At 31.6% G+C, this 18,715-nt stretch overlaps 1 pseudogene; it reads left to right on the forward strand.

Moving 5' to 3' along the window:
• The first annotated feature begins 4,154 nt into the window (after positions 1-4,154).
• On the forward strand, positions 4,155-5,230 carry LOC107846512 (annotated as a pseudogene).
• Positions 5,231-18,715: the final 13,485 nt, after the last annotated feature.

An 18,715-nucleotide genomic window follows, 5' to 3' on the forward strand; every position in this document is an offset into this window, starting at 1 on the left:
AATCGAATCCAGATTGTTGTGGAGTCGATCTGGGTTGCACTTGGAATAAAGTTAGACTCCTATTTCCTTACTTATAGGAAGCTACTGGCTATGAAGCATGGTCCCCCTTGTAGTGTCTTTGCCTGACTCTCTGGGTTATCGAATTTGACAGTGAAGAAATCTGAACCTAGGTCGATTTCACAAAGGGGTTCAATTGGCTTCCAAAGTGCTTTCAATTTTGTTTTGATATATTGGTGGGTGAATTTATTCTGGAATAGTTTAATGATGACTAAATATATTCAAGGTTCATAAAGATGTTTTTTTTCTACTATTGATAAACTAATTAGATCTTTTTCCAGATTATCCTCATCTTCCTTGGGAAGAGGGGATTCTGATTGGAATTTGGTGATAGGAAGCTTATTCGAAGCTGCGTCTTTATAAGAGGGTTTACTATCCAACATTAGGACATCATTTGTGAGGTCATCTGTGATGGGAGAGGGGCAATAACTTTTGCATTTCGATTGTGCCTATTAGTCCAAAGAAGGAGAAGAACTAGGGAAAAATGAGTAGAGAGAAACGATACCTTCTCTCTCTAATCCATTTTTAATAAATTAGCTTTACTATACCCTTTAGATTTATTTTACTTGATCCTCTTGCTAAAAATTTGTTAGATTTATCCTTAATGATCAGGTATATGTTTATATGTCACAAATACATAAAAAATGTTCCTCACATTTGATTCATGTAGTATTTGGTACGAGTACCATTTGTGATAAAAGTACAAAGGTTCTTAGATATTGATTGACCTTTTTGTCCTTTATTTAAAGACTTGAAGACAGATGAACGAATGGTAATATAGAGATAATAAGGAAATATTTGAAAACAAATTAATTTTAGAGATCTTCTTTTGTTTAGTCGGTCTACCTATCAAGAACTTTTTTTGATACATTGAAGTTTAAGAATTCGAGACATCCAATTAAGGGTGAGGAGACTTCAGTTATTCCACCACAACCTATATTGATTTGTGACATGTATTTGCCAATATAATCTGGAGACTTCTGCAATCTAAAGACTTTTGCAAGAGTTTTGGTGTCCTGTACACATGAGACTAAGATAAATAAATGTATATTAGGTGGTGTCAATCTATGTATGTATGTATGTATGTATGTGTGTGTGTGTGTGTCTGTGGTGCTAAGCCCGGGCCCAAAATTAATATTAAACTTTATATTTGTAAACTTTTTTTTTTTATCTTATTTCCATTCTTGTTTTTTAATTTTTATTTTATTTTTCTTACAGGTAGTTCGAACATATCTCAATATATCTAATATTAATCAAATTATTATTTTTTAAATTGAAAGAATAATTTTATTTTCTTAGAGTTTATTTTAGATTTTCTTTTTAGTTTCAAACACATGCATGCACCAACACTATTTTTCTTTTTGTTTTAGTGGTAGTTTTGAAGATTAAAATCTTTAATGATCCAATCAAGTTTTATCTTATGTTGAATTAACTTCATCATTCTTTTCTCAATTCTTTTTCATTAAGTTTTTCCTAATTAAACTTATTTTAATTAACTCGTTTATTACAAAAAAAAATAATAATTCTACATTCAAAGTAATATAATAAATATTTAATATTGCAAATTATTGTAGGATAACATCAATAAAGTTAACTTATAAATAATGATGGAATTTAATTTAAATAATTAAAAAACTTGATTCAACAAAATACTTTTGTAGATGTTCCTTCATATTAAACCATACAAAAGAATTGAAAGTTTACTATTTTTTTAAAATTTAGTAGTTTCTTTTTTCTAAAAATACATGTTAAGAAATTATATTGATATTTCTTAAACGTGTATGAAGCTTTAATGTTTTGTGTTAAATTAATTATTTTATTCTAAATTCTATAAAATATTGATAATTTCATTTTTTGTTAAAAAAATCATCATCATAAAATGTGAAAAAGAATTACTCTGATTTTTCATTATTTAGTATTATTAATATTTGGAGAGTTAAAATATATTTTTCTTAAAAAATGTTAAATATTCAAACTTTTTTAGTTATATTATTTAATAATTAAGCATGTACTATGTTTGAAAGGGAATGTCAAGATACTTTAATTACTTGTCCATGATAAGTTTGTTACAAGAAATGATAATTTGAGATAAGATTAATAAACATTTCCACGCAATAGAAAGATAATAAACTCTTGGATCAATTCTGAATTTGACTATATAAATAGTTTTTTATGATGTCACTATCATTTTTCTGTGACTCATCACTTCTTTAGCATTTAATAAGTTCATAGAATTGTTCAAATTTACAAAAATGAATGAAACTTTGTAGAATAATTAAAATTTAAATTAGGTATAAAATTGACAAAAAAGTTTTAAGTGCGAACTATCAAAATCTCACATTCTCTCTTATATATAGTAGTAATATGTATGGTAAAAGTTATGCTAATTAAATGTGGTGATTTGAACTTAGTGTTAAAAAAATTAAGCAAAAATAACTAAACTCATTAAATAAATCTAAAGAATTAATTTAGCTTATATATATATATATATATATCTACTAAATATAAGTAAAGCTTTTGGTGGTACAAGGGCATTATTGTAAATTAAGTAAAAGATAAATCCACTGTTAATGGACCATGTAGCAAACTCAATACACACGTGGTATGCGTGTGTGTATATATATATATATATATATGTATATATATGTATGTATGTATATATATATATATCTACTAAATATAAGTGAAGCTTTTGGTTAAACAAGAGCGTTATTGTAAATTAAATAAAAGATAAATCCACAGTTAATGGACCACGTAGCGAACTCAATACACACGTGGTATGCTACTGTGAATGGACAATACCAATTGTTTTACATTGGAGATACTCCTCTCAGGATGTTACTTTGCCAAACAAGAAAAGGTACTAAATTTTTTCATCTAGATTAGTTGTTCTTCCTTTTTTTAGCTTTGCCCCAGGCGCGATTTGTTTCTTCTTCCCCCTCTTTTTTTTGAAGGACTTCACTAGTGTCTTTTGGGCTTCATCGCTGTAAATTGATATGAAAATGAATATTTTTTTATTTCTTTTTATCTACATGTGTTTCAGAGTAAATTTTAGGGGTTTCATCTTCCAATATTTTTTAATGTTCTATCGTGCGTGTGGTGGCTAATTGGCGAAGGCTTGAGCTTTGACATAAATGGTGGGACTAATTAACTACATTTGAAACTTGCTAATTGAAGATTTGTTTCTTCTATTTCAAAATAAAATTTAGAAAATCTTCAGCTTTTTTAGTAATTGTATGTTGGACTTTCCAAGATTATTGTTGCTGCCTGGTTGTTCTTTTCTCTCACATTATTATCGTGCTTTATTTACCTCTGTCGTGCTGAGTATTTTATGTATCTTTATTTGTTTAATGCTTTCGGTAATTGCTAATGATATTTTGTTGGACATTTGGTAGTAATTTCTCCATTCTTATGATAGTTTTGATGGATTTTTACATGCATGTATTTTTTTCTCTGATTTATACACTGGTGTAACGATAGTGTTTGATACTATGTCTAAAAGACTAAAAGCTACTGAATATTATACTACTGCATTTGTTTTTAAAAAAATTCTTATAACAGGTGTCTACAACTTGAAACTGATTATACCATTTTTCTAAATTTTATTATTATTATTGTTAATAGGCTCAGTTGATATTAAGGAGCAATTAATGATTAATGTTCTCTGTTTTCCTGTGTTGACTTGGTGATTGATTTTATAGGTGCACAGGTTGATTTTTGATTTAATGCGAGATCAGACTAGAGTTAAGTATTTAGTTTGAATGCTTGCAGGAGAACTCACAGGAATATGAGATTTATGCTTGTACGAGGTAATTCCTCTTTTTTAAAAATCATTCGGCATGCGTTTGAGCCATAGATATGAACTCCGTACACTTTATCCTCCCCTGATTTTACTTTGAAGGAGTACACTGGGTATGTTGTTGTTGTTGTAGCCATTGATAGGGATCATTAGTTAATAGACCCTCTTTGCTTTGAAAGATTGAAACTTAGATGATTATAGTCTATTTTAGAATAATTCCTCAAACAATAGTGATTGAAATCTCACTGATATTACTAAATCATATCATATATCACCTGGCTGAGATCTTCAATAATATTTCTTGCTGTCGGGGGGAGCCAATGCTGAACACACTATTTACAATTCTGAGGGGAAGAACTTTGTTCTGCACCTTGTCCCTTCTGGGATTCTCAACGAGGAAACTATGTGTTATTGGTAATGGAGTCATGGTGCCTCTGTCGGGACTCTTTAAAGAAATTGACAATCTTGAATCTAGCGGGGTCACTTTCCAAGGAAGGATTTTGGTATATGATAGTTTCACTTGTTATTTGATTTTCACCAAAAATATAAATGGCCTTAGAGAAGCTGAGCTAGCTAAATCCTTAATTGGAACAACCAAGTGAGGTATTGGGCCTTGCTATTCAAGCAAAGTTATTAGAAATGGCATAAAAGTAGGTGATTTAAGGCATATGAACACATCCCCCCCCAAAGCTTGATCTTTTATTATTAGATGTTGCTACAAGATTCCACGGTTTGAAGTGTGGTCCTAATACGCTCAGGGAAAAAGTAGAGTGCTATAAGAAATTTGCTGTAAGGTTAGAACCTTTTGTTACAAATATTGTGCACTTCATGAACAATGTTGTATCTCAGAAAAAGAAGAGTTTGGTGAAAGGTGGTCAGGTAACAATGTTGGGTATCAATTTTGGAATATATCTTTTTGTGATTTCATCCTGTATATCAGCTGGTTGAATCTGCATAGGTCTTAGCATTGCTCTGAGAGTTGTTGTTAATCTTGTTGGTGTAGTAAGCAGAATTGATTTATTTTCTTAAAGTAACTTTTGTCCTTTTATACTGAAGACTGAAGAATTCTCATAATGTTTAATTTTATCTGATAGTCTGGCTAATATTGTGGAAGTAAAAACTAGCTTTATCTTTCCAAAAATATATTGTAGTACATCTATCGTTGTCGATCATTTAAATGTACAATGCACCCAAATCTTTGCCAGAATAATACGATCCTCATATCAAATAGCTCTTTGGAACCAATTCACTGCATGGTCTTTCAGTTGGCTTTTATTGTATTTTAAGCTTAAAACTGTATACATTGAGCATTTTTAACTGATGTTTTTCCTGCAGGTTAAGGCATATATCACATGAGTTGGTTCTGATTCTTTTCCAACAGAAATCATGGGCAAAGGTAGTGACCTCCTTTGTTTTGCTGGCCAGGAGTTTGGCACAACTACTGAACGACCGCGTTGCTGTGGTTGGCTAGACATAGTTGAGCTGAGATACTATTGTCAAATAAGTGGATTTGCTTCTCTAAACCTAACAAAGCTAGATGTGCTATTAGATCTATCAGAAATTCAGTTGGGTGTTACTTACAGGCATCCTGATGGTTCTATATTAAATTATTTTTCTTTTGAACTTCTTCTTGAGTAAATAAAGGTAAGTTCCTTTTTTCTTTATTTCTTCACCATTCTTTTGTGTGATGATCTTGTGGTGTTTGGAAGTACAGACTATGAGTTCCAATTTTCATGTGAATGTTTTAGGGAAATTGAGCCATGTATTCAGTTCGAATCATTGTAGTTTTTTGATAAGAAATTTTGGTGTTAGCATATATGTTGAGTTGTCCGGATGAAAATCTTTATTAAATGAGCAAACTTCAAAGAGTCTTGGTGCTTTACTAATTTGGGAGCTGACTAGAATTCCACAGTAGAAAGAGTTATGCGTACCAGTCCTTAGCATTAGTGCGTCTATGCGTTCTTTACCATTCGTTCTCTTAGTCATTTTTTTGTTAAGCAATATATAACTTATGATCTGATAAGTACTGGCAGCAGCATCTAGATCCAAATTCAAGGTACGAGTGATAACGCTCAACTTACACGTCAATTTAGTGCAAGGCTGTCATCGTCAATATATTTACCCAACTTTAGAGTCGAGGTCGAATCAATAGGAAACAATGTGAGTGGCGATTAAAATAGTTTAAAACTAAAGCTACAAGTTAAATTCAAACAAATGATACGGAAAGATAAAATGAGGGTTTTTTGATGATCAACAAATAATTGTTGGTCACTTTAGTTTCAGTGTTTGTAATCAAGAATTTATGAAAAACCAGAATTATGTTCACTATGGATTTTGGTACTTGCAGATGCTAATAGTGATTCATGATTCTCACGATAGGTAGGAACAACAGATTGTCTTTATCGAAGTTATGTCTAAATGTCTCTCGACCTACTTAAGAATTTAATTACCTAATCCTCTTGGACTTAGGAAATTTATATTCACTGACCAGACTTCACCTTAGGTTAATTAACCTTGTTACATCGTCAATTATTAAACGCAAGGTTGGTAGCTTCCAAGTCCCTGTCAATAATTCACTTCCTACTATAGTTGATTTCTTATCTCAAGCAAATCAAAGTAGGTGCTATCTATCGTTTGCAACCAACAGACAATAATTAAAACCTCAAAATTATCAAGGGGTCCTATTACCTTTAGAATCTTGAACATTTAGCAACTTACCAAGACCTAACCCATAGATCCCATAATTTGGGTTAAAGGGATTTAGCCACTCATAATGTAATAATCGATACAACAAGTTGAATTCATAATTTGAAAGATGAACTTATAGCAAGATGAATAGCAATGAGTATTTCTCAGATTAGATCAAAGTAGAAATCCCAAAATATTAATGATAATATCTTCAAAATTAATTGTAAACTTGTATCAAAGACTAGAGAGAAAACATGTGAAGTTCAAGTCCAGAATGTCGAGTACCCCCCGATATGTTCCGCCTCCCGATATATTCAGCTTTCTTTTATAATTAGAAAACCCTAACATATGCTTTAAATACTTCATTCTAATTATGGAAATAAAATCACAGAGTTCAGTAATTTCTCGGACAGATGATGACATTTTGTGATGTCTTATCAGGAGTCTGATGACTTATCACAAATGTCGTTAGCTCCTCGCCGCTTTTGGCATTCGCTGCCTTAGGTTGATGATGAAGCATGATGACTTATCAGATCGTTGATGACTTATCACAGATGTCGTCAATGATTTACTTCAACTCTCATGTTCTGCCTTAGGCTAACGACGATCTTGACAGCTTATCAAAACTGTGATGATATATCAGACAATGTCATCACTTCTCCACCTTAGCTCCCATGTTCTGTCTAAAGCTAACGTCGACTCTGACGGCTTATCACAAGGCTGACAGCTTATCACATGTCGTTGTCACTTCTTCCAACTGAATTCCATTCTCTGTTTAAGGCTGACGATGAAGCTGATAACCTATCAGAGTGCTGACAATTTATCATAAAATGTCATCAGCCACACTTCTCTTCTATTTTCTTCAGATTTCAACTCTTTTACTTCCATCATTGTTGGTTCTCTTGTCTCTTGAATTCCACTGCAAAATCAAAGATAAAACAATAAAAAATGATAAAAGTTGCTTAAGGCTTTGCAATTATTCTCAGTTAAAAGCCTCAAATGTGTTAGCATCTACTCACACATCAATGAACGAATCATTTTTCCCACTGCTTTGATTTACTACCATCATGTTTAGTTTATATTCATTTTTCTTTGGATGTACATACAATTAGTAAGTTCCATTCAATTTGCATTTACTTTGAAGCTTATGTTATATGTTAATGATTGCTTTTTTGATGAGTTTTCCTACTCTTTTTTTGCATATATCGCCTTTACGATCATTGGTATTCAATATATGCTAGAATTAACCTTTCATTTCACTTGCACTTTTTTTTAAACACCAAAGGCAAATAATATAAAAGCAAAATGAAACCAGAGAAGAAACAACAACTAATAGCAATTAATAAAAGGGAAGTGCAAGAAGAAGATGCATCTACCAGGGAGTGAAACAGAGCTAGCAAAGAGTGAGAGATAAACAATAACAAACAATAGTATTGATGGTCGGACACGCTGAGTTGCCACACTTTTGTTGAAGTCACATTTTTCATCTTGAACTACCTAATGCTTTCAAATCATAATTCAAGAAGTACATGCTTCCATTCATGGTTCATTTGTTGTTAATATTTTTGTTGGTTTGCAGTTCTTATTGAAATCTATTGGTCTTTTATTTTCCTTAGAATTCAGTTCTATGGTAATTGTTATGCAAATATTAAAAGTAACTGTCTGTTACTTTAAATTGTTGAAAATGTTAATCTACTTTCAAATTTTCAGTTTTAGTATTCTTTATAACATGCTTCCATGGTGTTGAATCTTGATTTTTTCCAAGCATATGTGATGTCTGCAAATAAAACAAACAATGTGGGCATGACCCGTCCTCAGGATGGGCACGGGCCATTTAGTATATATTGGGTTATGCCTAAATATATTAAATTCTTAAAGAAATATTAAATGGATGTATAATTACAAAATAATACAAAGGGTAATCTATACTCCTAGTCCATAATATATGATATTTTAGATTGGACATAACCCTTAAAAAAATCAATTACCCTAAGAAAGTAATCAGTTTATATTGATTTCCTAATTATGTAAAAAGTTTATTTATCTAAATAAAGATAAATTTAAATATTTTATTAATACCTTTTTATATGTAAAAAATTATTTCTTTTATATTAAATGCAAAAGTTAAAAAATACCATGTACTCCCTTCACTTTAATTTATTTATCTTATTTTCTTTTAAGTCCTTTAAGAAAGAATTTTTTTGACAACTCTTTAATTTTAACTCTAATATGATATGTTTAAAATCATAAAATTAAAAGACATTTTGGTATATTTAAAATTTTTCATTACTTGCTTATCCATTTTAAATTAAAAACACACAAATTGAAATGGAGAGTACTTAATATGTTTTATTTTACTTGGTTGGTATATCAAAAATAGACGTTTCATTCTACTGGTCCATTTTAACAAATTAAGAGAGTGTTATAGTACTTTTTTTATCCGTATTATTCTTATTATTAAATAACTATATAAGTAATCTTACTTAAATTTATGATTTTAAAGCATCAGTGATAAATTTAGTTCAATAAAATACATTTTTAATCAAAAAAAATTATCCATTCCTAAATAAGTGCCCCTTTTGGCTTGGACACACCCTTTAATAATTTTTTCACTTCTAAAAAATAAAAAATTACTTTACAAACTCACTCTTAATTAAATTTCATCTCTTTTTAAATTTACATTAATTATTATATTTAAACCCAGAGGTATATTAAGAAGATTATGATCAAACTACTCTTAAAAATTTAAATGTATATTTATTTAGGAACTAAATCACAACCGAAAAAAACACCTATAAAGAAATGGACTAAATAAGAAATGTAATCGGATATGAATATAAATGGTGGAGAAGCAAGAAAAGATAACAAAAAACATGTAAAATATCAATAGGATACACCAATTAGAAATACCCACTTAGAAATGAATTAAAAAGAAAAATAATGCTTAATGAGAATAGGCCACCTATAGCACTTTGTACCAACACAAAAAATTTAATATTATTATATTCATTATGAGGACGATCAAATTTGGCCATCCTCACTTATATATAATACTAGATAGGTATGACTTGTATTAGCACGGGCCCAATATTTCGTTTTGAATATAAATCATGTCATTACTATAAATGTAGAAAATACAACGGAATACAGACATTGGTGTTTGCATTTTTAAGCTTAGAAATTACAAATGATTAAATCCTATTATTTGCATAGTCTATCAATTTTTACGCTATCTAGCTCCAGTACCAAGTAAGAATCGGAGTTATTGGACAGAGGAAAAGGGCAATGTACTCAAAACACCACTTTCATAATGGAAAACTTGACAAAATATTGTCTTGAATTATTACGTTATCCCCACGATTCATCACTACCTGTCAATATCAAATGATATAAAAATGAATAATTTGATCAGGGATGTTGTTACTTGATAAAAATGAATGAAAGTCAGCACCAAAGAGAAATATTTATCTTGGAGGATTAGGGTTTTGATGAAAATAATCACATATTCTATAAAGTTAAAAACATAGTGGTGTCCAGTGTATGTAGCAATTTTCAACAAACAAAATTAAACAAATTGTTGTAGTAACTACAGAGTAATAAAGCTATAATATTCTTACAAGATTTTTCGTTGACACTCTTTATGAGGAAGAAATCGTACGAGTTACCAGAGAAAATTGAAGGAAAGGTGTGTTTTAAATCTTGACTAAAGGATTGGTGACATTGACCAACTCAAAGGGTCAAACATAATTAGGAAACTTGATTAAGTTAATTGTGGAATTGAATAATATTTTCAAAACTTTCTAATCTTTATAAGAATACAAATCAACCCAACCCACACCCCTCTTCAATCTAAATCATCGATCGTCTCTCGACAGCTTCTCTCAACCCATAATTCTGCAAATTTCTCTTTTTAATCTCCGGGACTTCAACCTCTGACGACAAATAGTTGAGCTTCGAGTTCTTTTTCGACTTCAACCTTCAATCGACGTGACAGCCTTGCTCTCCGGCAACAACAACTTCAAATTCTTCATCGTTCCTTTTCTTCTTTCATAGGTAAAAAATTATGGTCTTTTTAATTTTGAAAAAATGAGGAACTTGAGCCAACTTCTCTTATAGTATTAGTTAACAATTTAAATATTTGTTGCTTTAATTTGAAATGCGGTCTGAATAAAATCCTAATTCCTGTTTGTTGTATTTTTTTGAAGTTTGATTTTTGTTGTTTGTGTTTATTCAAACAAAATAACGATTTTGGTATTTTTCGTGTTGCACCTGTTGCTGGGTTGATTTGTTCTGTTCTTGTTCTTTGTAAAAATAGTGATATTGCTATTTTTTTGTTGAACAAAATTGTGCTACTATTTTTTTCTCCAACAGATCATCCATCTGGTGCAATATATTAACCATCTGATGCAACAGATTTATCATATGATGCAACAAATCAAACATTTGATGCAATAAAGGAATCATCAGATTAAAATTCTGATGCAACAGATTAAACATTTGATGCAATTGATTCACCATCTGATGCAACAGATTAATCTTCTGATACAACAGAGGAACCATCGGCTAAAAAATCTGATGCAACAGATTTAGCATATAATGCAATAATTTAACTATCTGATACAACAGATTAACCAAATATTGCAATAGATTAATCATATTTTGCAATATATTAACCATCTGATACAACAAATTTACTATCGAATGCAACAGAAGAACCATCAGATTAAAAATCTAATCCAATAGATTAACCATCTGATGCAACGGAGGAACCATCGGATTAAAGATCTGATACAACAGATGAACCTCCTGTTGGATAAAATCCTATCAACTCTTCCAACGGGACATATCCAAGACTTGATTTTTCCAACTGATCATTCATCTGCCGTGATAGACGACCTTTTTATTGGAAGAAATCTAAACAACATTAATCGTTAATAACTGTTCCAACATATCACTCATATGTTGCAATAGATGTGTGACCTTTTGCACAGACCATTCATCTTTCTCAATAGATGAGTGATATATTTTGTATTATCATAACAGATTACTCAGCGCCATTGCTGCAGGTTAGTTAACTGTTTCGATAGATCACTCATATGTTATAACAGATGTGTGATCTGTTGCACATACCATTCATCTTTCTCAACATATGAGTGATATATTTTATATTATCGCAACAGATTACTCAACCATTGCTACAGGTTATTTAACTATTCCAACAGATTACTCATATGTTGCAATAAATGATTTTTCAATAGATGTGTGATGTGCTGCATAAACTATTCATTTTTCTCAATAGATGAGTGATATGTTTTGTATTGTTGCAATGGATTACTCATTCGTTGCTAGAGGTTATTTAACTGTTCCAACAAATCACTCATATATTACAACAAATGATTTTGCAATAGATGTGTGATCTGCTACACATACCATTTATTCAATAGATAAGTGATATGTTTTGTATTATTGCAACAGATTACTCATCTGTTGCAATATGTTATTTAACTATTTCAACAAATTACTCATATGTTGCTACAGATGTGTGATCTATTGCACAGACTATCCATCTGTCTTTAAAGATAAGTGATACATTTTGTATTGTTGCAACAGATTACTCATCCGCTGCAATAAGTTAGTTATATGCTGCAACAGATTGGTTATATACTACAACAGATATACTACCTGGTGCAATAGATTAGTGATCTGTTGGAACTGTTATTTTACTGTTTTGCTTGTTAGATTTACTGTTATCCTTTTTTTAACGATGCATTAATCCACTATAATATTTTTTTTATGTTTCTGTTAATTTTAGATAATATGGCTGCCAAAAAAATAGAAATTGAATCAAGTCCAAGTAAAGGAATAAGTGAAGTAGCTACGCTACATCTACCACTTTATGAGCTTGCTTTACAAGCGTTATCTCAATCAAGAGCAGAATATGATGAACACGGGGAGGAGGAATGTTTCAAAAGAGATAATCCTAATGCCAATAGCCCTTCCATCGAAGAGTTGGTCAAAACCTTCAGCATTGATTGTTATTCTGTGAGAATATAGTGCGATGGTGCCACAGATTGAACGAGTGATTTCATGGTTAAGTCAGCCATGGAAAAATCTTTTGATGCCATCAGAAAAATAATTCGAGAACAAAAATTGGATGCTTATTTCAGGGACAGCTGCTTTGGGAAATATCTTGATTTGCTGGAGGACAACAATGCTTGTTTCCAAATGAAAATGGTATATGAACTTCTCAAGTGTAGGTTTATGTATGAAAACAAAGATAAGATGCATGAGGTAATATCTTGATTTGCTGGAGGACAACAATGCTCGTTTCCAAATGAAAATGGTATATGAACTTCTCAAGTGTAGGTTTATGTATGAAAACAAAGATAAGATGCATGAGGTATGGATAAATTATTATGGCATGCCTATTTGTTTTGGTTGGAACTAAAATGTTATCCTCCTTCTCAAGTTATACTTATTCTAACCCCAAAAAGCATCCCGCACACCCAAAAAGGGCAAAGACAAGTCGTGTGATCGTGATGACCTGGTGTCCATTGTTGGTCCAAGATTCAAAAACAAAAATTTAATAGAAGCATTGAAAGGTAAAGGACTTTCAAAGAAGCACAAACAGTCGTTGTGCTTGGTTTGATTTATACATAATATTCTTTGGGCGAAAGACGTTAACAACAACATAATCGTTTGTTTAATAAAGATCTTCGAGGATCTTGAGGTGTTTAACAGCGACCCTTGGGGTTATGAAATCTTAAAAATGACTGTCAAATATTTGTTGATTCCGTTAGCACCAAAGACAGTCAACTTATTTGGCTTTCCATGGGCTTTCATGGTAAATGTTTCTTTCTTTTATTATGATATCATTCATTTTGTTTACACAATAATGACTTTGATTTATTTACGTTATTTTATAGGTTTGGGCATTTGAAGTCATTTCTTATTTGAGACAACAAGTGAACTACCAGGAAGAAGTTTTCTGTCTAAGAATCTTGAGATAGTTGTCGGCCAAAACTGATAAAAATGCAAAATCTTTTGATCTCTTCAACCCCTCGAAGGATGCAGTATGTATAATTATAATTAAGTTTTTATTTTAATTAAGATTTTTTTGAATGATCTAATCATCATTCTAATATATGTAATGATTTATGTTAGATTTTGTATCCGTCGCTAGTTCCGACTAATCGAGAGTTGATGATGCCATTTTTTCTTACTTTATGGTCTGTTCAAACTTTATCGTACCCTAAGGTCATTGACAGAGTAAAAATAGAATTATTTGGAGCAACAACCATTACAAGAAAAATAATTTTGGAGGTTGGGCTTGTTGTTGTTGATAGTTTTAGTGGTGATGGAGTTTTTGTTGGTGGTAGTGGTGCTTCTATTGGGTTACATGTTATGCAACAAATTATCTATCGCAACAAATTATCCACCTGTTGCACCGGTTGGCACACAATGGATAATCTATCACAACAGATGTCCTATCTAGTGTATCAGCTATAATATCTGTTGCACCAGATATAACATCTATTCAATATTTTTCATTGAGTAAAATTATTTTACTTGAAGAAGACGTACTGCATCATCCAGAAGGTTAAAGAGACCAGCCTCCTTAATTTTTGGGTTGTTCTTTGCAGCCAACTACCTAAACATCCTTGGATGAGAAAACTCATCCGGTTAATCCATTACTTGCTTTCGGAGGGGAAGAATGACTTCAAATGCCCAAGCTTAAAAAATGTAAACAGGAAGCAAGCAAAAAGAAGTCATACTCTAATAACTATATTCAATATAAATTAATGGATGTGTAAAAAAGGTGATTAATTTTATCATGAAAGCCCAAGAAAAGCTGTATAATGTGGTCATCCCCGAGGATAGCTTTGTTAGTAAATATTGGACAGTCAAGTAGAAGTTGTCGTATCCCCAAGGATAATTGTTGAATTTATCAAAATTCTCAGGACACGCCAGCAAATTATCTTTTATGACCTTGTTGATGTCTCTTGACAATATAACTAAATGGGCAAATCAAACTAAGCACAATTGTTTCCTGTACTGCTTTGGTATGGTTTTATCCCAGAGATCTGTCAACAAATCCGATGCTTTGTAGCCACATCGAGTAATGTCCAACAACCCATCTATTTTTTCCTTGTGTTTGTTGGTTCTGCTGCTTGCCTTGGATCTTTTGCGGAGTGTTCCGTTGGTGATCGGTGATTCTTCTGGACGATCGCATCTCAAGCCTATCACTATGGCAAACTCTTGCAAGCCAAAACAAACTAGCATGCCACAGTAGTTGATCAAGATTTCATCCATCTTTTTGCCCCTCTCCTCCGAATCTTTATCATCCCTCACGTACTTGATCCTATGCTTGAGAATACCATATACCATCCTCATTTGGAAATGGTCAAGGGGTTCTTAGGCAGCTCAAGAAAGCGTCCAAAACAGCTCCTCTTAAAAAGTCCGTCTATGTTTTCTATCTTCATAATTTTCCTAAAATAATTAAAAGGTTTCCCCAACTGACACTTAATATAAGTTCACCAGTTAGTTTTAGTTTATTTGTAGGATCATCTATCGGTATCGCAACTTGAAACCTGTCAATACTAAAAGTTTTGACAGGATGATGCTGGGATGTCGATATTAATTCATGCCCCATTGGTGATCCATTATCATCATGTTGATGACCATCCTCTTTCTCACTCTCTAGTTCCTTTTCTTTCTTACTTTAATTTTCTTCAACACCATCTATAGACCCTTATCCACCTCCCTCAATCTCTCCTCAGCTTCACTTTTTATTGACTGAGATTGTTCAGAAAGCTCCTCTGAATCCCTCTCTACTATAACTTTTTTTGTTGGGTGGTCAGATGTTGATCCACTTTCACTTTCTTTTTTTTGGGAGACATGTTTTACATACAAACAATAGAAAAATAAAAATTACATTACAATTGATTTATGCATAAATTTTAAAAAAATACATTACAAACACCACCAATACTGACACACCAACAACCACTATCAACCAATGCCAAAAACACCACGAATACCACCACCATCGACAACCATCACAAAAAGCTCCAACCAATGCCACCACAAATACACCAACCAATGCCACCAACAGCCACCACCAGTGCCACCATGACGACGCCGACCACCACCACCATGACCACCAATACCATCCAACAATATCACGACAGTCAACAGAACACAATGATAAAAATTAGGGTTTTCTCAAGTTCTTCCTACGATTTTACCATCAAAACTCAAAATTATAAACTCATTCTCGAAGATAATACAACTAAAAGTTTTCTTTTTCATCATTAACCTAAAATCCCTTATTTTTTAGAAAAAAATAACAAATATAGAACTCTTCTCGAACTCTGTTACTTACAAAGATAGAGAAAATGACTGATACAAGAAAGAATGAAGTCAAAAATAACACCTATGTGGTAAAAAATGAGAAGAAAATCGATTTGTTGTGTAGGATTGAGTAATTTGTTGAGTAGTTGTCTTTACTGTATTGTTGAGAGAGAGAAAAGAGCAAGAACTCGAGATTTGAAATGATGAAATGTTTTTCTCGCAAATGAATGATTTGTATTTTGAAAAAGAATGACAAGTTTTGAAGATGTTAATTTGGTTCGAATTGATCTTAATTATTTTTCAAAATTATAAAAGATATGCTTAATTTTTAACCCTCTCTTCATGCAATTGCCAAAAGACTCAATTGAAGTTGTAGTTGACTCTATGCGAACTCACCCCTAGTCTTAGATTAATCAAGTAAGTTATTAGTCTAATATATGAACTTAATTGAAATTGTATAAAAATAAATGTTCAACCTATTACAATAGATTACCCATCTGTTGTAAATTATCAAACAGATTAAGTCATCTATTGTGACAGATTACCAATCTATTATAAATTATCAAATCGATTAAGTCATCTGATGCAACATATGACTCATCTGTTGTAAATTATCAAATAGGCACTGCCATCTGTTGTAGTTGACCCTATGAGAACTCAACCCTAGTCCTAGATTAATCAATTAAGGTATTAGTTAAGCATATGAGGTAATAAGAATCGATTCAGCTCAGAGTGATCGATCAACGACTCTGGTCGGGAGGAACACAATATCGTCTTATCATGCAATTAACAAAAGACTCAATTGAAGTTGTAGTAGACCCTATAAGAACTCGTCCCTAGTCCTAGATTAATCAGTTAAGGTATTAGTTAAACAAATGAGGTAATAAGAATCAATTCAGCTCAGAGTGATCGATCAACGACTCTGATCGGGTAGAATGCAATATCGTCTCATCATACTATCTCCAAAAGACTCAATTAAAGTTATAGTTGACCCTATGAGAACTCTTCCTTGGCCCTAGACTAATAAATTAAGGTATTATTTAAACACATAAGGTAATAAGAATTGGTTCAGGTTAGAGTAATCGATCGACGACTCTTGTCGGGAGGAACGCAATATCGTCTCATCATGCAATTGCAAAAAAACTCAATTGAAGTTATAGTTGACCCTATAAGAACTCGTTCCTGGTCCTAGATTAATCAATTAAGGTATTAGTCTAACATATGAACTCAATAACAATTGTATAAAATAAATGTTCAATCTATTGCAACAGATGTCATTTTTATTGGATATAATCAAACATATTAAGTCATTTGTTACAACATATTACTCATCTGTTGTAAATTATCAAACAGATTAAGTCATCTATTGCGACAGATTACCAATATGTTGTAAATTATCAAATTGATTAAGTCATCTATTGTAACAGATTACCCATCTGTTGTAAATTATCAAATAAATGCTGCCATCTATTGTAGTTGACCCTATGAGAACTCACCCCTAGTCCTAGATTTATCAATTAAGGTATTAGTTGAACATATGAGGTAATAAGAATTGATTCAGCTCAGAGTGATCGATCGATGACTCTGATTGGGAGAAACCGAATACTGTCTCATCATGAAATTGCCAAAAGACTCAATCAAAGTTGTAGTTGACCTTATGAGAACTTGTCACTGATCCTAAATTAATCAATTAAGGTATTAGTCTAACATATGAACTCAATTAAAATTGTATAAAAACAAATATTCAATCTGTTGCAATAGATGTCTTTTTTCTGTTGGATATAATCAAACAGATTAAGTCATCTGTTGCAATATATTACTCATTTATTATAAATTATCAAATAGATTAAGTCATCTATTACAACAGATTACCAATCTATTATAAATTATCAAATTAATTAAGTCATCTGTTGCAACAGATTACCCATCTATTGTAAATTATCAAATATGCGTTGCCATCTATTGTAGTTAACCCTATGAGAACTCATCCTTAGTCCTACATTAATCAATTAAGGTATTATTTGAATATATGAGGTAATAAGAATTGATTCAGCTCAGAGTGATCAATCGACGACACTGGTACGGAGGAATGCAATACCATCTCATTATGCAATTGCCAAAAGACTCAATTAAAGTTGTATTTGACCCTATGAGAACTCGTCCCTAGTCCTAGATTAATCAATTAAGGTATTAGTTGAACATATGAACTCAATTGAAATTGTATAAAATAAATGTTCAATCTGTTGCAATAGATGTCCTTTTTATTGGATATAATCAAACAATTAAGTCATCTGTTGCAACATATTACTCATCTGTTGTAAATTATCAAACAGGCGCTGTCATCTATTGTGACAGATGACCGAGCTTTGGAAATATTCAAACAGAAATTGCCATATGTTGTAAAGTATGACTTTGATGTTTTAAGATCCTTTTTTTGTAAAGCAATTTAGGTATTTCCTATCCGATATCAAAAAGATAAAATACTAAGGTGGTAAAAAATATTACTTGGATAACTCAAAAATCTCCTCAGTGAGTAGTCTTATCTGGTCTTTTCAATGTCACCGTCTCCTCGTGCCCCTCAAAAGTTGTTAATGAATATTTAAAACCCATATCTACTCCCTCAATTTCATTTTAGTTGACCCTCTTTCTAAAAATATTTGTTTCAATTTAGTTTTCCTAATGATGAAATCAAGAGGATTTTAATATGTTTTTCCAATAATACCCTTATCATTAAATGACTAAACAAGTTGTATATATTCAAATTTATATTTTCAAAGCATAATTAATAAGACTAATTTGGTAAAATAGACCTCTAAT

Source organism: Capsicum annuum, chromosome 11 (genome assembly GCF_002878395.1).
Source record: "Capsicum annuum cultivar UCD-10X-F1 chromosome 11, UCD10Xv1.1, whole genome shotgun sequence".
NCBI classification, from domain to species: Eukaryota; Viridiplantae; Streptophyta; class Magnoliopsida; order Solanales; family Solanaceae; genus Capsicum; species Capsicum annuum.